Source organism: Bos javanicus, chromosome 18, assembly GCF_032452875.1.
Source record: "Bos javanicus breed banteng chromosome 18, ARS-OSU_banteng_1.0, whole genome shotgun sequence".
NCBI lineage: Eukaryota > Metazoa > Chordata > Mammalia > Artiodactyla > Bovidae > Bos > Bos javanicus.
Window position 1 is genome coordinate 33,128,828 of NC_083885.1, and position 26,946 is coordinate 33,155,773.

Sequence of the window (26,946 nt, forward strand, 5' to 3'; positions counted from 1 at the left end):
TGGGTTGGGAAGATCCCTTGGAAAAGGGAAAGGCTACCCACTCCAGTATTCTGGCCTGGAGAATTCCATGGAGTATGTAGCCCATAGCGTCGCAAAAGTAGGACACAACTGAGTGACTTTCACTTCTGCTGTAAATGCCATGGGAGGGCCAGTTAAGTATGTGAGATTCAGAGCTGCCATCTGTGAAAAAGGGCTTCTCTCTGTCAGTAGTTGAACAAGCACCCTGTGAATGAATCTCATTGTCTTGAATTGGGTAACATGGCTAGTCTGATTCAATCACTGGGTCTAGGAAAACTGAAAACTGGAAAATAACCTTTTCCAATCATGGTGTTCCCAGGAGAAAATGTCAACTCCATTCAAACCAAGGGGTTGAGTGTGGGGAATGGTTGTTTCCCAGAGAAAATTCTGGGTACTCTTTTAGTAGAAGAATGTTGAATTACAGGCAGCAAAAATCCAGCCATGCTTAACCACAAATATTTCCAAGAATTTAGTATTTCCTTAGAAAATAAGCAAATACACAAACATAAAACCAAACACCAAATATTCAAAGACTCCATGAAACTTGTCTGTACATCTCAGTTACTGTTATAAAATATCCATTTTAGGAATTGTCCTAAAGGGATGCTTTAATGGTGAGAACCCACCTCGCTGGAAAATGCAAATCCTAGAACTCTGTTTTGGCCAAGGCATGTGAGGAGGTCCTCAGGCAATTCCCTGTAACAACAGTGCTGTCCAGTCTATGTCTTACATGTTCCACAAGCATTTCCTTAAACTCTGGCAGGTGTAGAAATACCGACAGCCCTTTTGGAAGGCAATTTTGCAATGTGTATCTGGGATGTTAAACTGCCAATGCTCTTGAACCCAGAAATTCCACTTTCAGGAATCCAGCATAAGGGAATCAGCAGAAATACAAAACAGCTTTATGCACAAATATTTAAATTTTCTCATTTGTATACAAAAAAATTGAAAGTGTGAATGATCATCGGTGGCCAATGGTTATGTAAATTGTGGAATGCCTATTTGCTGAGCTGTCATACAGTTATCAAGTTTTAGAGTTTGAAGTACACAGGAAATATTAGTGTTCCCATTTTGAAAGACAAAATTAAGATATGAAGTTAAACAATATATGCAGTATTGTACATGTGTAGTATTGTTTTATATTGACTTTGTAGTGATGTATTATGATACTTAAAAAATGAATGCAACTGAGCTGTTCTTGAGCTCAGGTGGTGAGTTCATGCTTCTTTTCCATCTCTATTTTCTCATTCTCTTATGAGCATAATTTACTTTATAATGAAAAACTACTTCAGAGGAGAAATTGACAAAGAATGAACAACTATATCAATTAATTTATAAATTATGTTTTATGGATCCAGGAAGTGGCAGGCATGATGGGAGGTGACACATACTTGACATTATTGGAACCCCTGAGGGAATTTGAATGTGGGCTATAGATTAGACAGTAGTATTGTGACAATTTTGAATGTTATTTGCCCTTAGGAAATACATGTCAAAGATCTAGGGGTAAAGAAGCAAGTTGTCTCCAACTGACAGAGTACAAGTGGGATCATGTAAGGTAAAGAAAATCCTTCCTTAAGTGAAGACAAAGATATATTGGTACTTCCCTAGCACTAATTATGTATACAATAAACTAATTAAATGCACATTTCTGATACTAGCTAAGGACAGGGTGGAGGCAGCTATTGAAGAGTTTAATGAAATCAGGGGGCATTTGTAATTTGTATCTCAGATGGAGGAGCTTTGTTGAGTGAAGATCCAGGTGTAATAATGGTATTTTTGGAGATGCTGCCTTTGCAGGCATTCCTCTGGATTAGGAGCAGTCCAGCATATGAGAGCTAAATGGGGACTTGGAGGACATGTTGCCCAACATGTTGCCTCCACGTTCTGTGGGCTCATCATACATGCTTTTCTTTATAAAACACTTACCTTAGCAAATTAGAGAGTATTTGGGATAATTCTTATGTATCCAGAAACATGAATCTCATCATTGACATTTTCTCTAGGTTGACCTTGCAAACAAGTTTCCTAGGACTGAGGAGTTTCCTGGGAGGCAGGACTCTCAGTGCTAAAGCTGGGACTGTTGGTTGGTCATCCTACTTGTTGAATCTGTCATCCAGTGCAAAAACTTTATGTTGCATTTCCCATCTGCCCTGCCACCATCTTAGTCCCTCACTTCTCTGCTGCTCTCCTTAACAGACTAGTCTCCATAACCCTATAATCTATGCTTGTGACTTCACAGCACTGCTGGTTTGGGAGAGCACGTCTGATCATGTCAGACCTCTGCTTCAAACACCTGCGAGACTTCACACTACTTGTGGGAAGAAGACACACATCCATTATATGGTCCATGAGGCCCAGCATGCCTGTGCCGCTGCCTGCCCTTGCTCTTCTTTCCCACCATCTTCTCCCCAGGCACCCCTGTCATCACTCTGGCCTATTTTTGTCCTTCATATGTGCCCTGTGATGGTTAATTTTATATGTCAACTTGGATAGGCCACAGTACTCAGGTATTTGGTCAATATCAGTCTCAATGTTGCTATAAAGGTTTTTTTTTTTTTTCTAGATAAGATTTACACTTAAATCAGTAGACTTGAGTGCAGCAGATTGCTCTCCATAATGTGGGTGGACCTCATCTGATCAGTTGAAGGCTTTAAGAGAAAAGACTGAGGTCCCCTGAGGAAGAGGTGTTCTCCCTCCAGACTGCTTTTGAACTCAAGCTGAAATATCAACGCTTTCCAGGTCTCCAGCCTATCAGCCTGTCCTACAGATTTCAGAATCATCAGCCCTTACAATCTTGCGAGTCAATTCCTTTAAATATATCTCTTTTATTCATTGTTTCTCTGAAAATCCCTAACATGTACCCATACTCCAGGAGGAGCTTTTTCCATTTTCTTATTTATTTCTGACCTCTATGACTGTCTCAAACTTCCACACTGCACTCAGTTAAAATACTTTTACCCCCCAGGCATGGCAGTGGTGCAGACATTTATATATATGACTGTTGACGAATGCATATCTCCTTTACTCAACATGGTTTTGGTTTACCGAAGTAGATGCTCACTATATATTTGGGCTTCCCTAGTAGCTCAGACAGTAAAGCGTCTGCCTACAATGCGGGAGATGAGGGCTTGACCTCGTGAATGAATGAACCCTGTATGAATTATGTTGTATGTCTTGAGGAAACAAACACTGAGAAACACCGATCAATTCCATACCTTTTATTTTATGGTTGGGGAAACTGAGGTCTGTAAATTCAGGAGTGTGCTGAAACTGTCCATTGGTTTTGCAATTATATCCAATTATTACTCTTGTTTTGTGAATTATTTTGAAAAATACATAGTGTCTTAGATAATCAGTAGTTGTCAATCTTAACTGCTAAGCAGTGTGAAAAATATAATTATCCAAACTCAACCAGAATCACTGTCTTATCTTCATTCTCTCTTCCGGTTTGAAAAAAAAAAAAAATTAGAGTATGGTCTACAAAGGAAAAGAGAAAAGAACCCTGATTAGTAATTTTTTCTAGACTCAATCCTTGGAATACATATGAGCTTAAAAATCTATGTGATTGTCCCTTTGCTTATGTTTGAAAAATGAATGCAGAAGTCTGTTTCCCACTTACCCATGATATATATTCATTCATTCAGACAGGCATTGAAACCAGTAATTACAGGATACCTACTATGTGGAAGGTGCTTTAGCCAGCACCGAGGGGGAAAGGGCAGAAATGAATTAAGCAATTATCACCTCCAAGTTGCTTATAATCTCTTGAAAGTGGTGATATGTGTGTGTTCAGGATGACATGGAGTAGCACATTCCAATTAGGATTCTGAGTTGTATAGAGAAGAGGAAATTCACTTCCTGCTGGTGATTTGGAAAGGCAGGATGCAGGAGAAGAGTGTGGAATGAGGCTCTGAAAGATGAGTGGGGTTTGAAATGCAGATATGGGAGAGGCTAGTTAAGGTTGAAATGCTGAGAAAAACAGCAGCAGTAACAGGGACAACAAAAAACACTAGATTTGATCAGGTTTTATGGCCTGGGATATAGGGGAGTTCTTTCCTTTCCTTATTCATTCATCTGTTCATTCACACAACATGTGTCTATGGAGCTCTCCCTCTGTGCTAGTCACTGAGTTAAGTCCTGATCACAGGGAGGAAATCACAATTTTTAGAGTCTCTGCTTCCAGTCTGGTGGACAAGATGAATCTCACTCAGTATTTTACCCTCCTGCCTGTACAATTATAAGCTGAGGTCAGGGCTGTGGAGTAAGGAAACATGCTGTTTGAGGACAGCTGACAAAGAAACGTAATGTGGTGGCTTCCATAGGAGAAGAGACCCTGAAATGAGAGCCAGCTTGCTAAATGAGGAAGAGTGGTGGAAATGGGGAATGATAATAGAGCCAGAAGGAAAGTGTGTGCAGAGCCCTGTGGGGACAGAGAGGGCTACCTCGTTTATCTCAGGGGTTTTTGAAAGTCTGTCACTTAGTGCTGCCAAAACTACCCCCCCATATAGCAGTGGATTCCCCAACTGGCTGCAGATTAGAATCAGTAAGGGCTATGTGGGGGCTTCCCAGATGGCACTAGTGGTAAAGGACCCACCTGTCAGCACAGGAGACATAAGAGACTTGGGTTTGATCCCTGGGTCTGGAAAATTCCCCAGAGGAGGAAATGGCAACCCACTCCAGTATTCTTGTCTGGGAAATCTCATGGACAGAGGAGCTACAGTCCATAGAGTTTCAAGGGATCAGACACGACTGAAGCACCTTAACATGCCTGCATTCAAGGGCTGTGTGTGTCCGTTGTAAAGCTACCAATTTGTAACTCCTCTCCCAATGATTCTGATTCGATTGGTCAAATGTGTGGCCTGGGTATTGGTGATATTTTAAAAGCCCCTGTAAGGTGCTTCCAGTGAGCAGCTTGAGAGCCACCAGCCAGTAGGTGATCATATCACCCAGTTCTCAAATAGTTTAGCTGCTCAGGATCTTGAAACGTAGACGCTGCCAGCAATCAGTCTTGTTAAAACTTACCAGTGGGATGCTGTTGTGTATAATTCTTCCTAAACCATCGCTCACCAGGAGGACTTGGTTATTACTCTGAAGTTAAGCGTCTAGAAGTTGGCTATCAACATATAAGCAATCGTGATAGAATTCACCTCTCTGACATCTTTAGGAAGCGTGAGTCACTTCCTTTTCTGTTTCCCACAGTGCTTGGGATATCACTCTTGGCATTTCTGCGTTTTAATCATCGCCCTCCTTTTTCCCCTCCTTCCTCTCCTCCCTCCCTTCCCCTTAATACTCAGGACTGGCAGCTGTTAGCAGAGTCCTTCTTGGTCCTTCTCGGTCTCCCTCATATCTCTTCCTAGAGTCCAGGACCAATTTCAGGACCTAGTTGATATTCAGTAACTATTGGGAAGACAGAGATTTTGCTGAAATGTGGGAATTGTGGCTTTTCAACACCTAGCTTGCATAGTCAAAGCAAGCCATCCCTAGACGGGGAGGTGCAGAATTAGTCTAAGTTGTTCCAAGTCCACAGTCTGACTCTGCCCCTTACTAGCTGGTGAAGGGGGACTTTATCACTACTTACCTGCTTGGAGTCTCAGTCTCCTCATCTGTTAAATGGAAAGAGTAAACTTAACTTTAGGAGAAACTGGAGGATTTAAAAAGACTAAGTTTGTAAAACTCTCTGTACAGACCTGGCAGTTAGTAGGTCCCAACAAATGGGTTAGGAAGAACTGATAATAAAAAGAGCCATTACTAAATCCGGGAGGAGCCACACTGATCCAGTTGTGAATGCCCCGAATTCCAGCCTGGATCTTCCTGCGGGAAACGTACGCTCTCCAGCTCCAGGTTCAGTGTCCCTCCTTCATATACGCTGTACCTGTGTTTCTTCATCCGTCTGCCCTCCTGCCCAGGCTGTGAACATGGTGGGGCAGGCACCCTGTTCGTCGCATTTCCCACTGGATCCCCAGCTCCAATACAGAGCCTGGCCCATCCTAAATATTCAGTCCCAGACTTGCATCATCACTGCCTCTCTGACTGATGGGAAAGGGCCTGATGCCCATGTGAAAGTCTTCACCCCAAGATGATGGCTGTTGGTGAGTCATCGGAACCTCAGTTCCTATGTGGACCATGTGGAGTTGAGTTGGACCATCTCTGTGGATCCTCTGCCTCATCTCTGAATCAAGATGACTCAAGAACTATTCTTGGTGTAAAAGATAAATTATTTCTGCCTCCATCTACTAGACTGGGGTTTGTTTTTACGAAATTAATTTGAGCTCATCAGTTTATTCATTTATACATTCACACATTCATTCATGCAGTATTTATTGAGAATCTGCAGTGTCGTGTTTATTTTACTACATCTTGTAAATACAAAGAGGAATACAGCTCAGTCCCTACTCTGCAAAAGGCAGCACTCTATGGAGGAAGACAAAAATATGAACCTACAACTTGAGTGTAGTGTGTTGTTGTTGCAAAGTCGCTCAGTCATGTCTGACTCTTTGTGACCCCCATGGACTGCAGCACACCAGGCTTCCCTGTCCTTCACCATCTCCCAGAGCTTGCTCAAACTCATGTCCGTTGAGCCAGTGATGCCACCCACCTATCTCATCCTCTGTTGTCCCCTTCTCCTCCTGTCTTCAATCTTTCCCAGCATCAAGGTCTTTTCCAATGAGCCTGCTCTTTGCATCAGGTGGCCAAAGTATTGGAGCTTCATCTCCAGCATCAGTCCTTCCAATGAATGTTCAGGGTTGATTTCCTTTAGGATTGACTGGTTTCATCTCCTGGGTGTCTGGGTATGTTCTTAAATAGATATTCCTGAGGGAGAATGATTGCCTTCAAGAGAGGAACTAAATTATTCTCATTTGAATGAGAGGGGTGTTATAGATCACAGAACATAGAGGACTTTCCAGGTAAGGTGCCATACTGAATCTATCTTGGAGAATGAATAGATATTCTCAAATTAAACAAAGTAAGGAGAAAGGAAGTGGCAAAAGGAAGCACACCAATAGCCCAGAGCTCAGAAATAGTATAGAGTGTCCTGGCAGCTGCAGACACAGTTCTTTGTGGCTGACAGCTAGGATGCAGGGGTTGGAGGAACAGGAGCTATAGTGAGAGAGTGAGCTGGGGGCTAAATCCAAAAGGAAGACTGGCCCTCGCAACCATGAGTGATTGGCTTTACGAAGACCACGCCTCAGCCAGCACTCACGAGCCTTTTGGAAAGGGAACCACCATTTGCACCCTGGGATCCGTGCCGGTTCTTCATGCTGGCAGAGTCCCAGGGCTGATTCTGGTTTGTGTCTACTGCCTGATTTGGGTGTAGCCTTCTTTGTAACAGATTTTCCCAGCTCCTTATCACAGCTCTTGCTCTTGTTATGGCAACGCCTGAACATCTCAGTGGGGTGGGACATGCCTCCAGATTAGTTATCTCTGCTCCATTTCTCAGTGTTGTTTCAGTTGGCTGGACTGGGGTGAAGAGGATGGGAATGCTACTGAGTATCATTGAACCTTCTTTCCCTCTCACTGAGCCGTCATGAGCAAACATTAGCCTGCTGTAAGCTGAGGTCTAAGGCTTGTGTTTGACTCCTTGTGATCCTGGATGCCCAGGAAAAATCAACTGGCAGTCCATCAGAGCAGATGACAAGGTCATGTGCTGTAATGCCTGATTATGGGCTTTGAGAGTCAGGCAGACCTAGGGTTCATATCCTGCCTCTGCCACTTCCTAGCTGTGTTTTCACAAAGTAACTTATTTGGTCTTTAAGTTTCCTCGTTTGTAAAATGAGGACCATTATACGTACCTTCTAGGCTTACTTTGTAGATTTAACAGTGCAGACCCTTAAAGCACCTTGACAGTAGTTTTGTGTAAAAACATAATAGCAATCAACATTACTAAATACCTGGAGAGTTTCAGATTAGATAACAGCTGCTTTTTCTCGCCTAAATTTCTCTAAAGCTTTCCCTCTAGCACCTTTTCTCTCAGTCCGGCAGAGTCTGTGTATGTGGATTTTCAGCCCTCAGAGCCCTTATGGCACCAGGGACCCCCATGGCCTCTTTTATGGAGGGAGAGTGCTTCTTTTTCTTTCTCTGTGTTCTCAGCCCCAGTCACACGGCAGGGCCCACGGTGAGTTATGTGCGTGGATTTATGAGTAGAATAAATAAAAGAATAAGTGAAGGAGTCAATGAATGAATGAGCACACACCTCTGATTGCTCCTCATGTTTACATGCACCCAAAGGATATGCAGGTAAAATTTTTCTGGGCACTGGAGGACCCTAGAGACCACAGAGAGTTATGATCTACTGCTCTTCTGACGCTGAGACTCTTTCCAGTATTCCAACCATGCTTGTCTGTGTCAGGGGATGGAGGGCTCAGTGCCACAAGGTCATGCTTTTCACTTTGGGGAAACTATGACTGTAAGAGAGGCCTTTCTTCTGTTACTACACCTGCATCTGTCTTCTGCTGCAATGTGAGGTGACAGGTGTATAGACTTAGCACCTCTAGGCTACAGATGGCCAGACAGGCAAAGCCACCGTGTGTGTGCATGTGTTTAGGGGACGTCCCATATGATGGGACCCGCAAGGCCCAAAGAACTGTGTTTACTTTGTGATAGCAGTCAGAGCTGAGCAGACCTAGAAAAGTAGTTCATGCTAACCAAGTTTACAGGATATCAGTATGGGGTCATAATTTGTTCATTCAACTGTAGAACCTTCTTTTTACATTGCCAGAGTACATCTATGTGCTATTCTAGGCATGTGGGAAGTCAGCTAGAACCTCAGAAGTTCGCTTACTGTGGTAACTCTGATATCATGAGAGGTGGATGAGATGACATCCACCACATCAGAGGGTACCTCTCAGAGGATGGGATGAGGAGCATCCTCCAGGCCAAATTCTCTTTCATGAAAGAGATTCGCTATATAAATGGCCTTTAGCCTCCCTTTTCTGCTCTGGTATAGACCACGTTATCTCTGTTGCAGGACATGGAAGTTTTTTATATTCAGTGCATGCTCAGTCGCTAAGTCATGTCTGACTATTTTGTGACCCCATGGACTGTAGCCCACCAGGCTCCTCTATCCATGGGACTCCCCAGACGGGAATATAGGAGTGGGTTGCTATTTCTTCCTCCAGGGGGTCTTCCTGACCCAGATATCAAACCTGCATCTCCTGCATTTGAAGGTGGATTCTTTACCACTGAGCCCCCTGGGAATCCCTTCATTGCAACATAGAATAAACCAGGTCAATGTTTTCTGCCCCTTTTCATTGTCATTGATTGAGTTAGGCAGCTGTTTCCAGTGATCAACTCTCCCTGTAGCTGGTATTAAGGTTTGGGTACGCCAACACAGTAGCGTCATTCTCAGATACACCCTGGTCATCATGATAAACTCATACCTTCCCACATTCCCATAGCCCTCCCATTTCCTGACTTTTTGTGGGTTGAGCATGTTTACATGTGCATGATATCATTCATTATTTGAGGATCTTATCAGGGTAACTGTCAGAGAGAGAGGCAGGAGTGATAGGTTGGTTTCCTCAACCTTCCTTGTGGCTCCCTTCTCCATTTTGACTTCATCTAGTGTAGACAGATTTTCCAGTCTCTGCCCAATGAAGCACTGTCCTGCCCAATGAAATCCTTCACACTTCCTGCTTCCTCTCCTCTGAACTACATAGATTGGTGTGGCCCTATACCCATTAGTGAATCAAATCTATAGAACTGGAATCCATGTTGTGACCTGGAGTGTTCCAGACTCATTCCTCTGCCTTTGGGAACTTCTTGGCCTTTCAGCTAGAATTCAGCCTCTTAAAGGTCTGAGGTCCTGTCTTACCAGCTGCTGGAGTTGTCATCCTGTGTGACCTGACCCCAAACTCTGAGAGAGTAACATGGCAAGGATTTCTTTTGCATGGTTACTAGTGGAAGAGCTAGATCAGGAAATGCAATGGCTTACCAACTTTGTCAAAGCAAATGGAAAGACTCAATAGATAATTTTATTCCAACAAACCTGGGCATACCAAAGAGGAGAGTTGTCTTTTCATCCTAAAGTCCTGCAACCTTTAAGGTAGTTTAAAAGGCAGAGTGGTTTAGACAATAGTCTCTGAAGTCAGGTCAATTCAAGTTTGAATATTGGCTCCATCACCTCCTAGTTGTGTTACTGTGGGCGATTACTTAACCTTTCTCAGCCTTAGTTACCTCATGTGTTAAATGGAAATCATAGAAGAACCTAATTCATAAGGTTGAAACAGACTCAATGAAACAATACATGCAAAGCACCTGACAAAGTATTTTGTGTCTAGTAAAGTGCCTAATAAATTACAGCTATTGTTATGATGGGCTTCCCTGGTGGTTCAGATGCAGGAGACCTGGGTTTGATCCCTGGGTTGGGAAGATCCCCTGGAGAAGGGAATGGCTACCCACTCCAGTATTCTTGCCTGGAGAATTCCATGGACAGAGGACCATGACAGACTACAATAACTGAGCTGTTAGTGATTGTCAAGCTGTGTTGATTATTAATGTATTCATATTTATAAAGTTTTAATTTTTTATTTAGCAGAGAAAGGTGAAACTTTATCCCTAATAACTGGTAAAGAATTGTGTCAGTGCCCACTAAGGGTAGATTGGGAAGGTTGATTTATTCACTGGTGGATCATTACAAAGTCACAATGGGTAACTTCATTGTTATCCTAAGCTTGTTGGACAAGAATGTCAAGGATTGATTTCTTCTCCATCTCAGGTCCAGAATCTTGGCTGTGTCCCTTAGGCTAGAGGGACAGCACATGGCTTGGGTAAATGAGGAGAGGGAAATGTTCTAGAAATGCAGTGGTCAGGCTCTTCATTCTCAGAGCTGCCCAGGGTCCATGGCCATCTAGGTTCCTGGCTGCCCCACGAAGCTGCCATGAGACTCTTCCTTTCCTGTTCTCAGTCAAAGACAGGATTGAAGATGGTTGGAGCCAGAAGGGTCCTTAAGGATCATCCAGTCACACTTGTCCTAGTTCCAGATGGGTGAACTGACACCCAGAGAGGAGACATGCTGAATAGAGTTCATACATCCAATTGCTAAATTATTATTTTTTTACTTTTTATTTCCTGGTTATTTTTTTTCTGCTGCAAACTAAATGCCTACCTACTGATGTGACCAATATCTGCTACTGAATGAGAAAATGGCTCTTCCCAACTAGGAGGTGATTAATCTTGAACCCCAGCATCCTGATGAAAGAACTGAAGCAGTATAGGGAATTAGATGTGGACACCAAAAATAACTCACACATATGCTAGAACAAGAGATCCTGGAATTCTCCATATGGCATCTCAATACCAAAGAGGTCAAGAGTTGCCTTTGCCTGAAGAGGAAATCTATGGCAACAATAAACACGATCTGTCTCCACTCTAAGCAGTCCAGAGATGTCCGTCAGACATTCTCACAGCATTCATGATTAGGAAGAAGGTGTATCATGGTAAGAGCACAGATTTTAGAGTCAGAATGACAAGGGTTTGAATATCTTCTCCTGATTGTGTGAGCTGGTTATGTTCTCTGAACTTCTTTCCCCTTAATTTTCTCATTTGAGAAGTGTGTAGTTGCAGGTGCTTTCCAAGATAATTTGTTGCTCATAATCTGATTCCAGTTTTTTCTTTTTTTGTTTTTACTTTAGTTACTGATTTTTTTTTTCTTACAAGTCATGCCTAGTGTGATTTCAGAGGGCAGCCATGTTCATAAAAAGGGAGAGAATCTGGCCCCAGCTTCCTACCCTCATAGTTACAACCTCCTGAGTGGATCCAGGCTCAATCTGGGTGGGGAGAGGTGTGTCTGAGGCCTGGTTTCTACCCCTTTTGTTTCTGGGGAAAAGCTAGCTCTTATTTTTTGCTTCCCTTGGGCAAGCATAGAGAGAACTCAGAGGGCATGGGAAAACCCAGGATTTGTTTAATCACTGGTTCCTGAGGCAGCGCATCCACGTGTTCCTTTGTCAGGACCAATGTTTCTCTCAAATTGAGTGCATGTTGTTTTCTTCTGTCTCTAGTTCATCTTGAGATCTTTTTGTTTCTTCTCAACAACATGGCCTGTGATTTTATAATTATTTGTGAAACGTGAGAGGGTCACAGAGTTCAGTACCCAAAGCCTAATGTTTTACAGATGAAGCTGCCCAGTTAGGGAGGCCTGGCTTATCTGCAAAGTGACCCTTTAGTTCACAGCAGAGGCAGGACTTGATCTCTGGGAAGGCTGTTTTCTGCATGCCCAGATGAAGAGATGTCTGTTCTATAGATCACTGTTAGAGTAAACCAGGCTTCCTGAGAAGTGATTTGGTGTGACTGAAAAATAAGAGCCTATGGATTTGTGACTGGGCTATAATTTGGGTTGCAGCTTTAGCCAGACTATGTTAGTTCTTTGGCCATTGTCCCCATCAAGGCACTATTTAGGGTCATAGTGAGAGTCAGTAAAGTTTCATGGGTCATGAGCCTAACATTTATTCAGTGGTGGAGCCCATTAAGGGATTTAAAGGAAACTTGTCTGTTATATTGGCTAGGATGGAAGATACACTAGGGCAGACAATGAGAAAAGGTGCACAGAGAGATGCTGAGCTAATCCACGTGAGAGAGAATGGTCTGGACCATGGCAGGCACGCTGGGCATGGAGAACAGGAGACAGGCCTGGATGGGAGCAGAGGGAGAAAGAGTGTAGGGATGGGTGAGTTCCTACAGGGCTGACCTAACTGAACAAGACTCCCTTTTGTGCCTTCAATTCAAATCTTAGCATAATCTTTGATCTTTCTTCTGATGTACACTGATGCTTATCTATTCCATTACTAAGCATATCAGTTCTCCCCCATGGTGTTAATAATTTCTTATTGGGTGTTTACTGTACCAGAGTGTAGGAAGATGAAGTCAAATAAACAAGACTGCGTAATGAATTGGAAGGATAGGGCAGGGTTTGGTTAAAAATGATTCTTCAGACCCTGGCTTATAAATCAAGATGTTTGGTGGAAAAAAATGCCAGATGGGAAAACTGGATCTGGGGAATGGACCTTGAGTTTAGTTTTAGTATTGTTTAAACGATCAAGGGCAGGTTTCAAGTAGACATTGATTAGAGCCAGTATGACCTCAGGTAGGTTCCTTAATATTCCTGAAAGTCAATTTCTCCATCTATAAAATACATAAACTAATCACACTTCTTGAGACTGCTGCTGGGCTTCAATACTCTTGCTATAAAAGTGTGCATATAGTGACTAGAATCCTGTAAATCCTCAATAATATTCATAATACAAGTAGCTATTGTATTAGTTTGCTGCTATAACATAAACTGGGATTAAACAACATAAGTTTATTTTCTCCTGGCTGTAGGGGCTAGAAATCTGGGATCAATGTGTCGGCAAGTTTAGTTTCTTTTGAGGCCTCTCTACTTGGGCTTGCAGGTGACCACCTTCTCTCTGTATCTTCATATGGTCCTCTCTCTGTGCACACACCTGTGGTGTCCTTTTTTTGCTTCCAAATTTCCAGTTCTTATAAGGGCATTGGTCGGATTGGATTAGGGCCTCATTTTAACTTAACTGTCTGTCTAAAGGCCTTATCGCCAAACCCAGTCACATTCTGAGGTCCTGGGCTTAGGTCTTCAGCATATTAACTTTTTTAGTGGGGGGCACAATTCAGTCCATAACAGCTACTGTTTCATTATTTTATATTTTATTGTCACAGGAATATGAATTTGTGCTTATTTTAGTTTGGCTCCTAAACCTTTAATTGTATCACACTTATGTGTGCTTCTCTAACCAGAGAAGTTTGTGAAACACAATACTGTGTGGTCACGTAATGTGGCATTGAAATCAGATTTGAAAGGTAGCCCCAGTGAGAAGTCAGCCCCACGCCCCATGTCACTTCTTCGTGTTTCTCCATTTTTCTCTGCTTTGCATTAAGCAATAAGGCTAAATAATATTGTCATCAGTAGAACTCGCTCTGACCACCGTCTGTTTTCTTCTGGTTACAGAGATCCTTCTTAGCATTTGGAACACCCTCTCCCTCATTCTTAGTCTATCTTATTTCTGTGGGTCTGACATCACAGAAGACACCAGAAATAGAGGCATGATCCAGTCATGGCCTAAAATACAGAATATCACCCTGGTTTTGATATTTCACTCAGGGTTTCTCCCTATAAGTCAAAACATTGCTAAAACAGAGAAGAGACACTCTACCCTCTACAGAGTCTGGGCACATAAATAATCGCTAAACCACATGCCATCTTGGCTACTTTATAGAGTCCAGGTGGAAATGCAGCCACCAAAGAGGATATCAGAACCAACAGAAGAGTAAGAAACAGCATCCTCTGAAGCCCTGTCTGAAGCCACATGAAATTCCGTGACTTCTTGAGAATGGGAGTAAATAAATGCCCCCTTTGGGTTGAAACTGCATTGAGCTGTATAGCAGTCACTTGCAGTAGAAAGTCACCTGTCTCTAGAGACTGGACCATAATCTAAATGCATTTGACACAAAGACTCAAATTTTCTCAGGTGAACTAACAGATAAAAAGCAAGTGCTTCTGTGTCTAGAGGCGGATTCTCTTAGGTGAGTTACTCCTGAAACAAACCCTGATGTAAAGATCTGATCACATTCCGTGCGTGGTGGACAACGGTTCTGACACAGACTCACAGGTGCTCAGCTCTACATCCATCTCCTCCTGGGTCAGCACTGTCCTGGGTGCCTGGGTCACTATCCCAGTGCACAGGCGCATCAGAGACGCTGCTGCCCTCGGGTTCTCATAGAGTCTGGGAGCTCTTTCGCTCCCAGACCTTGGCTTCGAGAGATGGTACTGCTGAGAATCTCTGTTGCAAGTATCTTGCTTTGGGGTGAGACGGGAAAGGCACAGCCTTGGCTTTCTCATTTTGATGTTGTCAGCCTCTGGTCACCCTCTTCACTTCTTCTGCAGTTAAGTCCAGCTTTATGTTGTCTCCGCCCAGGGATCAATTTAGGATGATTCAGGAAGCCCTGTTGGAGAGGCAAATAAGTCAGGGTTGGGGAAGAATACAATAGTGTTATTCCCCAACTTGCTGCTGAGAGAAATCAGTACTCATTCTACCTGGAGAAATCTCAGATACCATGTAAGATAGCCTTCTATGTTATGTTCCTAAGGAGCAAGACGGGGGATACTTCCCCCCATCTCCTGTCCGTTGATGGTTTAGGGTTTCTCCCTCAGGTGGTTAATTTCCCAACACTTCTGGCTTGCTAAGCATGCTCTGCTGACTGGAGAAAATCTTTGGGCAAAGATTTGGAACTGCTTGTAGTTGGCTCCATCCACATGGAGATGGGGAGTGTTGAGAGGATATAGGCAGGGTATAGAAAGTATTCGGAGAAGGCAATGGCACCCCACTCCAGTACTTTTGCCTAGAAAATCCCATGGACGGAGGAGCCTAGTAGGCTGCAGACCATGGGGTTGCTAGAGTCGAACACGACTGAGCGACTTCACTTTCACGCACTGGAGAAGGAAATGGCAACCCACTCCAGTGTTCTTGCCTGGAGAATCCCAGGGACGGGGGAGCCTGGTGGGCTGCCGTCAATGGGGTCGCACAGAGTCGGACACGACTAAAGCGACCCAGCAGCAGCAGCAGCAGAAAGTATTAGAGTCAGGTGGTGGCAATCGCCTTAGGCCTTGGTAAATTTATGGGATTGTGATGGGCACAGATGTGGAAATCTAAGATATAATTAAAGAACAGAATGAAGAATCAAAGAATAAGAACAAAGATGTAGACATAAGAACACGAAAAGTACCTAATGGGGCTACTTATGAAGTTGACCGGTCAGAGTAGCTGAGAATCATCCTATAAGAATGGCCTAGTGGTGTATGGCAAAACCAATACAATATTGTAAAGTAAGTAGCCTCCAATTAAATAAATTTATATAAAAAAAAGAGTGGCCCAAACCAAACTGTAAAGGGCACAGCTCAAGAAAAAAAAAGCTTGTAAGGTAGTTTGATTCATACCCAGACATTAAAACCTTAAAAGAGGTATCATTCCCCATACTGATTTAGAGAAAGTTTTCCTTTGGAAGTAGTCAAAGTAAAATCTCCCCAAAATTTGTCATAAGTTTGGTGTACAATATGTTTCAGTGTCACCTTACGGTGGCTCTCGTAGACTTTCTGAAGGCAGTGATCTTGACCAAATTCCCTTCTGTGTGTATAGCATCTATCTCAATATCTGGTACACAGATGGTGCTTGAAGAATTTGAGATAAAGGAAATTTGCATAGATGATTCATAAGACCCATAATTGTACCAAAGCTGTCTTTCACGCTGAGAAATTGTATCAGTGTTGTTTCTCGGTCCTCTCACCTGTGGAGGGCTCAGGGCGATTCTATGCGGGGCTCATTCTCAGCTATTAATACAAATCTCTTGCGCCATGAACGATCAGATTCAGAGTGGCTTAGAGTAGATGCAGATTTTACATAGACATGTGATATCCTAAATGTGGGAACACTTTAAGGTTGTGAGACTGAACAAAGCAACAGCACCTAAGACTTGCAAACAGGTTTTCAGACATCTTATCCCTAGTAATACTCCTTGTCTTGAAGTTGACTTCTGGATTAACACAGCCAATCCAGCTTTGTTTTTATGACTAGCATTTTTTTCACACGTCTTCTCTGCATCTTTTTATTTTCAATCTATCTGGGTTTACCAGGCCACACGATTCACTGTTGGTGGGGCTTATAGTTGAACCCAGGTGTTCTGGGTTCCCGAAATGCAGACCCTTCCTCTATTTCCACAGCCTTTGTCTTCCGTTAAGTATCACATGGTCTTATAGAGACCACATCAGGTCATAAAGACAAAGATACCCTTCCAGGTGTGAACTTACCCACTTCCTGTGCCGATAGTTCCTTTCTTCCCAGATCTGCAGAGTTTGGTACAAGATGAGGGCCAAACACTTAAGTTGTGTACATCACTCTTGCTAATGAATCAGACCTTCAGTTGATGGCTTTTGGTCCATTATTACTTTCTCTAATAATGTCTAATTTATACATTTCTCACAGGTCTTGTAGGTTAATTTACCAGGGGGGAAAAAGTGAGTAAAAACCTATTAGTCTTTTCTTTTTTTTCTGCTTCAGAAATTATAGACTTGGATGTTTCTGTGAGGCGACATTAATAATGCATTTATCATTTCAAGCCCTTAACCTCTTAAGTTCTTCAAACAGAATTAAAAGAATCCTGAACTACTAAATAATTGCATTATGCGGCTGAATGGAGAGAGTGAACACCTCTCAAATGACACTAATCGGTCTATCCTCCTCCTCACAGCCTCACCACTCAGAGTGGGCTGGATGCTGTCAGTCCACTTTGTTTCTGCCTCACAGCTTCTTTGGAGCGTCTCACCAGTTAGGTACCAAGGCTTCTTCCTCTAGTCAGCTCTAGACCACCAGCCAATTTCTTCCCCCTGTAAGCAAAAGGCCATGCAAATGAAGTGCAAGCATAGTTAATCACACAACTTCCCTTTGTAAACACATCACTCTGTGATGTAAACACATCACTTTTTTATTCTCTTTTCTGCCTCTGCTCTGGTAGTTGTTTGGAGGCATGAGGATGTTCTCACAGGGCTTATGCTTCAGGGTGTATCATTTCGTCACTGACTTCATGGCCCAGCCAAAGATCATCTAGGTTCAAGGACTGAAGACCATCACCTTCAGTCTGCCCTGAAGTCCTGTCCCACCCACTTTTTATACCAGTGCTGATCAAGGCTGAGACTGTCCTATGAAACTGATTGCCACCTTCAAAGGGAATCTGGAATTAGTCTTGCTACCCTGGAGTATGTATCTCCACTTCAGGATAGGAGCACATTTCAGCACTCATCTGCATCTGCTTTTTCACAATCCCAGTTTTCTCCCTCCCTGAATACAGGGCTGCTGGGTTGATGCTCAAACTCCTTAGCAGTTACCAAACTCTGATATCCCTTCCATCCATCCCACATCCTGGTTAACTGTAAGTACTCCATTTCATTTAGTAGAAAATTGAGTAAGTGATTAATAGATGAGGCACGGATGGATGCCACCGTACCCACATTGCCTGCCCAATGATAGCTGTTATACTACTGTAACATGTGAATACAAATCCAGCTTTGCTTGGAACACCCCACTCAGAGAACAGGCACCTTCCCAACCACCAATATTTCATTTGCTTCTGCTGGTCATGTTTTAAGGAGTCTGCCTTACCATTGGCTCAGTTCTGCCCACCTGGCCTCTCCCCTCTCCCAGTTGCCTACCTGTTTGGTGTCTGAGCCAGCAGCTATCATGATAAATTCAGATAAATCCCTTCATGGTGCCAAACATTTGGGTGGACATTGCTGCTATGTTTGATTAGCAGAGTAAAAATCTTAGTAACAGTGAAGATATATTTTTCATCCACAAAGTATCTGAAGAATGTTGATAAAATATGCCCTTTTATAATATGAATGTGAACATGTTAGTCGCTCAGTCGTGTCAGACTCTGTGACGCCATGGACTGTAGCCCACCAGGCTCCTCTGTCCATTGGATTCTCCAGGCAAGAATACTAGAGTGGGTTTCCCTTCCCTTCTCCAGGGGATCTTCCCAACCCAGGGATTGAACCCAAGTCTCTTATGTCTCCTGCATTGCAGGCAGATTCTTTACCACTGAGCCACCAGGGAAGCCCTTTTTTATATGTTTCCCATAAATTAAATTAGCCCCTACAGGTGCACCTAGGCATCTATTCCAAATGCCTTTTAACCTTCTGATTTCTCTCCCTCTTCTGTTCTGCCATTGCCACTCTGGGTCTTATTTTATGTCTGTATCCCAGGGCCCTGACTCACACTTGAAGGGTTAAATCTTTTCAAAAACTGTAGACTGGACTACCTGTGAAACACACCCATCTTTTCCTTTTTAATGGGGATGGCCTCTTTGTGTTCATCAAAAGTCTCCGTCACTTGATATTTTTTTCCTCCCCAAAGACTATCTCCAGGCAAAGCTTGGGGGAGACAGGATAAAGACTTGGGAGAAGGGTCTGGATCATCCTAATTTGCCTCCTTGAATTCTTCACCAGGGACTTGAAGGAATTTGCTTTGAAAAGTATTCAAGATGCGTAATACTTGCTGTACATTTTTCTCACCTTTTCTAGGATAGCTAGAGCGAGTATTTGGACAGTTGGGAAGGACGCAGGGAGATTCTTAAGATTTTATGAAATGGATACAAAAGGCCAACTAAAGTTAGACAGTTCATCTCTGGTCCCATAAGAATTGGGTAATTTAAGAACACGAGGACTTCTCCCTTTTTTGGATTTCTTTCTCTCTCTTTTTTTTTTTTTTCTCTGTCCTGTGGCAACAGTGGAGTCCAGTATTATTTATTCAAATACTTCCTCTGTGGTAGAGTCAAATCCACGCACGCACACACAAACACAGAACTCTCCTCTATTTCAGTCTCTGGAAGAGTGTTTTATGACCACAGAGTTGAGGTTTGTCCCACCCTTGCTAATCCTGATTCTTAAATAATGGGATGAGAAGTTCAAAAATACATGTTGTTCTGTCCCCAAGATCTTACAGTCTGAAAACGAACTTTTAGTTAAGTTTCACCTTGTTCTGGTTGCTACATCGTTCTGTTTAACTGCAGGATAGTGAAGGCAGTATATTCCCTTAGGGATTCGATAGCAATTCCTATCATGCTTGTGATGCTATTCACTCATCATTCCAGTTGTCCCCTGCAAAAACTCTCAAGATGTATCTTCATTTGACACATAAGGACACTAAGCCTTAGGTACATTTACTGACATGGCTAATAAAAAAAAAATTTAGAATCCAGGATGACAATATGACCCAAAAGTTAGCATGCTTCACTGAGCTTCCTTAGAAAATAGTGTTTTCATTTTCACATTTTGCTATTTTCACGGTCTACTTTAATTTTGTGTCTTCCTTATGGCACTTAAAATATAGAAAAAATTGAGGGAAGGAGAAAGAGAGAAAGTGTGTGTGCTTCCCGTAGTCTCAACTTCCAAATCAAACCACATTATTATTTTTAGGATAAATTAGAGCTGCATGATCAGTGCTAAGTGAGACCACTTCCATTTAGAAACCCAAGAGCAGTGACTACAGGTGATTGGAGAGCATTTTCATTGGCCGCTGTGTTTGGATTGCTCTTCTGTCTTAATCGTAAAAGATCTGACCATTGAGTGGTGAAATTCTACTCCTAATATGAGCCGAGTACCTCTCATATTGGCATATCTTGTGAAGCAAATTAGCCATCTAATAGCTCACAAGATGACATGTAGAGAAGTCAAATGTAGCATTGATTTCCCAGGAGGCTTCCAAGTAGATCAAGTAACACTAAAATAAAATTGTCAAACTGGAAAATGGTTCTCATCAGAATATTTTTTCTCCCCTATAAATAAATGGCTTAGACCAGTTCAAGAACTTCACAGGCTGTGGGAGAAAACACAAGTCCAAGTGGTTTCACAAAGTGCTTGTTACCATTTTTTTTTACTTGTCTGTAATATGAGATCAGTCATTTGATGGCTGGAAATCGGTTTAAGCCTGAGAATTCTCCCCAGTCCCTGGCTTTTGCCCTTTCTCTTTGAGAAAGACAAAATAACAGTGATGAAACTGGCTCCCAGCTTCCCTGAAGTTTTGCTGCCTGGAATATGTTTAAGGAGCTTGTCTCAGAACTTGCAAGGTTCTTCTTGCTCTGCTACTTACAATCTGGTACAGGGAATTTCCAGTTATAAAGGTTTGGCAGAAGAATAGTTGTAATAATTATTAAGGATATGTGCTTGCAATTTCCTGTGAGAGAATCGTTGCAAAGTTCTACACTTGAAGTAAGAGAGACCAGCTTGAATCCTAGCTGTATGTCTTTGGGCAAGCCACTTCTCCTTGTGGAGCATCAGTGTTCTCATCCATATGATGAAATCACACATTCTTAGTTTAATTAAATATATTGATAAGATTTAAAAGCCAGCATTTATTAAGCGCTCACTCTGTGCTGGGCCTGATGTTCAGTACTTTGTGGCTATTATGTGACTTACACAAACCCTCTTTTATAGTATCTTTCCCCTTCCTTTGTTTTTGTTGCTGTTTTGTTTTGTTTGCAGATGACAAACTGAGGCTTAGAGATATTAAGTCCATTATCTACAGCCAGAGCCAGGATTCAAATTCTCATATTTTTATCTCGAGATTCTTATTTTAAACAATTTTCTGATGAGTTTAATATCATTATTTTATAAATGAGTGGGAGAAAATTTAGATAATTTAGGAGAGGTGTAAAATAAACTGCTTGTAAGTGACAGAGTCATGAATTCTGTGAGAGCGGAGGCCAACTAGGGGATCTGACCCTTGAGGATCCCTAAAACTATGTTCTTTCTTTCAGTCTCAGAATAATTGCACACCATCATGACAGACAGGAGTCTGGTGTCATTAACTGGAATGCTGAGCTTTTCAATTTGGGAAAGAGGGATCTGCAGCCCTGAATTTTCTAAGACGGTTAGAACATCTGGTCTAAATGCATGTTGACATCACAAGGAATAAAACCTGAAACACAACAGAAATTATTCCCTTTGCAAAATGCATGCTAGAGGGAGAAATCACAGAGTCATTCCGCCAGATTTTCTTAGCAATTCTCACAAGATTGTGCATGTTAATTGCTTATAGCTGTAGGTTAGTACTGCGAGTTCCTGTGTGGCAGCTAAACACCAAATGGCAGGCCCTTCAATCAGAGAATTACAGACATCGGGGGCTGGAGATACCCGCCAGGTCATTCTGCCCATTCTCCACCCACATGGGCTCTTCTTGAGGGCCAGTCTTCACGTCTTTTTGCCTAGTGGAATTTGAAGTGACAGAGTGATTGGGTTTCCCTAGGGAGGTCATTATAACATTATAGATTTAACTGTGGGCCGGTGTTTTATTTGGTTCAAACCATCATGTTATTTGCCCAGTTACAAATGTTAATTCTAGTTCCCCTCTGGGATGTTTGGTCTCTAATCACAAATGTTAAGCTCCTGGCCTGGTGTCCCAAGTTCTCCATTGATTTTAAGGGTGACCCTGGGACTTTATTTCTCCTCTCTGGCCGCCAGTCTCCTTTTCTGTATAATGGAAGAATCGGAAGGGATGATATCTAAGATCTGTGTTTCTCCCTTTTCTTTTCCTTTCTGTTTTTTCCTTCCCTCTTTTATGTTTTGTTTGTTTGTTTGTTCATTTGTTCGTTCATGGGTATCTTGTCTCACCCTTTCCTACTTCCTGCCTTCCCTTGTAACTGGCTTCAAATGATCACATCCTCATCCTGGTATATGGAAGCTAGCCCTTACCAGCTTTGTTGTTGCGTTCAGTTGTTCAATCCTGTCTGACTCTTCGTGACTGCATGGACTACAGCACACCAGGTTCCCTCTCCTTCACCATCTCCCAGAGCTTGCTCAATCTCATGTCCATTGAGTCGGTGATGACATCCAACCATCTCGTCCTCTGTCAGCAGCTTGGAAAAGCCAAATTTGCTCACCTCTTCTCAACTCTGTGGTCAGTGATGTCTCCTTGGCAGCTTGAAATTGGCCACAGTGGGAATATTTACACTATGGAATTCAGCAAAGGTGGCAAATCACCCCATCTGCAAGGAGTCAGTTGTTGAATAATTCCAGCACACCACTGCTGTGACCACTTTCTGAACAGAGCCTTGGAATAAATAACCTTCTCTTAGTTAAAATAACCATGAAGGAAACAAGTCTGATCATCCAGCTTTGAAAGAACTCACCAAAACTCCATATTTGAATAACACTCATGTTCAAGCAAGATGTATGTGTGTTGGATTGGGATTAACGGATAGGTTTTCAGCATTTTCTGTGTACCAGGAATATTTTTTCTTAAGCAGCCCTTGCTGCAGCTTTAAAGGAAGGTGTTATTCCCATTTTACATATGAGGAAATAGAGGCTCAACAAGATGAATCAACTTACCCAAACTCCTAGCAATGTCAGTGGTAGAACCTCACTGCTCAAAAATGATCTGAAAGGTTGGCACTGCTTTTGCCCCATTCAGCAAATGCTACAGGTGTAGAATGCAGTGAAAGGTTCTTGATTTCATGCAAAGTCCACTCAGAACCTTTCCATGGATACTGCAGATAGATTCAGAGAAGAGTTCAGGTGAGCCCCTTTGGGATTTTAGAGGCAGTCACTTTACAGATGAATGTAAAGATGGGGGAAAAAAACAGAAATTAACTTGTGTGCTTCTTCTTCGAAATGCTTGAGCCCGTATGTCTACAATGCTCAATTGGTTTTAATATCCTACAGTATACTGGATTAGTTAAGTTTTCTTAATTATTTGTACTTTTAAAAATAATAGGGCAATTTAGGGCCAAGATCTTACTCGAATGCCTCTGTAGACCTTTCTGCAACTTCTCCACCTGGCCTCAGGCTGAGTCACCATGACTTAACAGAGCTTGAATTCAAGCCCCGTGTTTAGTTCTAAACCACTTGATTTTCATCCATCACGCTGGCCTGCTCTGCACTGACTGGAGAGAAACGAGTGCCGTTCTGGATCCAACTTCAGCTAATATCTGTGTCCAAGACACTCTCATCTGTGGCAGCTTCCTCCATCCTCCATTTTTCAGCACATCTTAGGACGGGATATTCATTTGCTTCCTCCTTTTAAAGTATCAGTGCTGTCCCCACTGCTAATAGAGACCAGAGGTGCTGGCCACAATAAGGGACCTCAACAGAACATGGACAGACTCTTCAAAGGCCTGGAGGAGGGGGGACTTGGAACCCAGCTGCCTCACAGATGGGGCTGGTTATCCACACCACTCTCCTGCAGTGGAGGGAGGCCAGCAGAGAGCCGCAGAAAATTAGAGGCTTGTGCTGGAGAGCCAGATGTGGGGACAACAGGGACATCCTGTCTCCACTGGCCGGGCTGGCGGCTTTGCTTGCTCTTTGCTGTGGTGAACAATGTGTTCTTCTTCCTTCATAGGGTGAAAATCACATTAAGAAGTTCTGTTGAATCAGAAGTCAGGGGAAGTGGCTGTGAGCTTCACAATAGCATCATTTCCTTGAGTCCCACCTATGCAGGTGTGAAGGGACACAGAGAAACTAGAGGGACCTAACAAGGCTTGAAGCTCTACTGTGTCCACCACCGTGCTTTGACACCCGTTATCTTACTGATTCCTGGGGACAAGATGGACTTCCCAGGTGGCACTAGTGGTATAGAACCCACCTGCCAGTGGCGGAGACTTAAGAGACATGGTTCGATCCCTGGCTCTAAAGATCTTCTGGAGGAGGGCATGGCAACCCACTCCAGTATTCTTGCTTGGGAAATCCCATGGACAGAGGGGCCTGGCAGGCTACAGTCCACGGGGTCCCAAAGAGTCAGACACAACTGAGTGACTGAGCATGCCTGCATGCAAGGACAACATACTGATCTCGGGACTGTTGAGCACTTTGCTAACAGTAGCTGCAGCAGCTGCTGCAATAGCGACAGTAATTCCTTGCAACTCACAGAGGTGAAGTGAGTTGGCCAAGGCCACCTGATAGGTCTTGCGCACATGCAGTCTTCACTTTGAACCATTTCTCCCCTTTACACGATTGCTTGCTTCTCAGTCGGGTCCCAGGATCAACTGTATCAGCAGCACCTGAGAATCTGTTACACTTGCAGATCCCCAGGCCTCACTCCAGATGTACTAAATACCCCAAGATCCGAGCTTCATGAGCCATGTAGGTGATTTGGACTCACACTCAAGTTTGAGAATCATGACCCCAACAACACCATGCTACAGTTTTTTGGAGGAGTCCCTGATACTGGTCTCTAGAGATTTTGTAGTCTCTTCCATTCCCTTTCAATTAAAGCTCTATAGTTTTTAGAAACAGAGAAACAACCCTGAAGGAATCTTCCGGACTAGGCATTGTGAGATTGGGCTGTCTTCAGTGAAAATTAAATCCTAGTGAAATAATGTTTCGCATGGCTCAGCCTGACTTATTTGGTTCAATGACTGCAGGTGGTGAGATGCAAATAGGCAAGGGAGCGGAAACACAAAATGCTCTCAGGGGACTGAAACCCGGTCTCGGGTTCCTGAGTTCCTTACGCACTAAGCTGGCCTCTTGGCAGGCACCAAGGATGACCCTAGGGCTTGAATCTCAAGGAAACCAAACCACCAATAATCTTTTGCCATCCAAAGGCAAGCTGTCCCTCATGGACCATAATCTGTGAATAAGCAAGCATTCACTGACCAGTGGTATGGGTCATTCTTAGCATGGTGATGGACCCAGCTAAAGTCAGGAAGTACACTTCTGATTAGTAACTTACTTTCTTATACCTATTTTAGGCCTTCATTAAAATCCCAACTCTAGGGAATTCCCTTGTGGTCCAATGGTTAGGTCTTGGTGCTTGGGGTCTGGGTTCAATCTCTGGTTGGGGAACTAAGATCCCACAAGTCACACAGCACAGCCAAAAAATAAACAAATTTTTAAAAACCCAACTCTGAGACATGGAAGTTGGCAATTTTCATAACCAGACATAGAATATTTGTTGCTTAAAAGTTCAAAATCTCTTCCTGAGTGTTGCAAAAAGAAAAAGCATAAAATTAAGAAACCAGGAATTTGAGTTAAAAACAGCTCAGGCAGTCCCAGGATACTAGCTGGTATCTAACAATGGTGGGAACCAAATCCTTACAGAGAAAATGTAAGTTATGGAGTCACTGCACAGTTTGAGACATAAGGAGATACTATAGGATGATATTCCATGAAGACAGTGAGGCCTTGTGGAGATGGTCACAAGAGATGAAGTTATAGTTGTGCCCTAGGCCTGGTTCCTGGATGCTTGGTAAAATAAAGACTGTACTCTTTTCACAAGTTGTTATGTATCTACCAGTGCAACCCACTGGAATCACAGGGTGAGGGTGTTGCACTGGATTAATGACTCTTTCCCATGTCCTCTGGACTTAGCGCAAGGTAGATAGAAAAATAAAGTGATAACCCTGGCCAGTTCACTATTCACTGTTGTGTTCATTCTGAATTCCATGTTTTAAAAAGATGCTGATAAGCTGAATGTAATCCAGAGACGGAAACTCTATCTCATGAGAGACAATGGCAGGACTTGGAGATGTTTTGACTGAGGAATAAATAGATTAAGAAAGATGGGGTACAAACTCTCCTATCTTCAAATGTTTCAGTCTTAAAATATTTCTGTCATTGCAAAGCATGAGAGACTCCTTGACCAAGTTTAAAAGCATTTGAGAAGCGAGATGGTGAGTGTTCATGGCTTCAGCATCCCATCCTGAGGCCTATTTGTGTCTTTTGCATATCCCCTTTGTACTCCGGCACATGTGGTTTGTTTCGTTGTAACCACATGTACTTCCTTCTTTGTAGCTCCAGCTCTCACTCTGAGGAGCCACGGGGAGAACTGCCGGGAGGCCGTGTGTAGCACATTACTAATAAGAGGGTCCACGTGTGCTGCACGTTGCAATTAACAGGGTCCTCAGAATCAAAGCCATCTGACAATGCAGCCAGACACCATGCTGCGGAAAAGCTCTTCTCCCCTGGGGTTATTCCAGCATCAACTGGAAGAGAGTCTTAATAAGGCTGCCGGGAACTTCCTAGATCAAGTCCACAGGTGGTCGGGAGAGCTTTCATGCTCCCTTCCTGCTCTTAAATGTGCACGGGTCTGTGATTCCAATATAGCCGTTGTATTTCCTTTCTTGGAAACTGGCTTTGAATCATCATTTCAGAATGTGACTGGCAAGAGTGAACTGACATTTTTTCCCCATGCCTGCCGTGTGTCAGATCTATGCTCTCAGCCCCTTTGCATCAGCTCTCATCAGGACTCACTTCGCTAAGTATGTATCAGTTGCCTCTGTACTACACATGGAAGTCTTAGGACACATTTACTCCTAAAAAAGTAACAATAGAACCAAACTGGTCCAAAATACAAACGTTTAAAAAACTGAACTACAAGCATCCTTAGCACAAGTTGGGGCTGGTGTGCCTCCCGGGACCTCAGGAGCAGGAACTACTAA

General features: G+C 43.0%; 1 long non-coding RNA gene across 2 annotated transcripts in view; it reads left to right on the plus strand.

Moving 5' to 3' along the window:
• Positions 1-26,946, plus strand: part of LOC133230258 (uncharacterized) — a 268,249-nt gene that overhangs the window by 92,739 nt on the left and 148,564 nt on the right. Inside the window, exon 1 of one of the 2 annotated variants that reach the window (XR_009730802.1) lies at positions 14,751-14,816. The exons of the other annotated variant lie outside the window; for it this stretch is intronic. This is a non-coding gene — a long non-coding RNA (uncharacterized LOC133230258). Of the gene's footprint in view, positions 1-14,750; positions 14,817-26,946 lie in introns of those variants that run through there. 2 annotated transcript variants of the gene reach the window in all.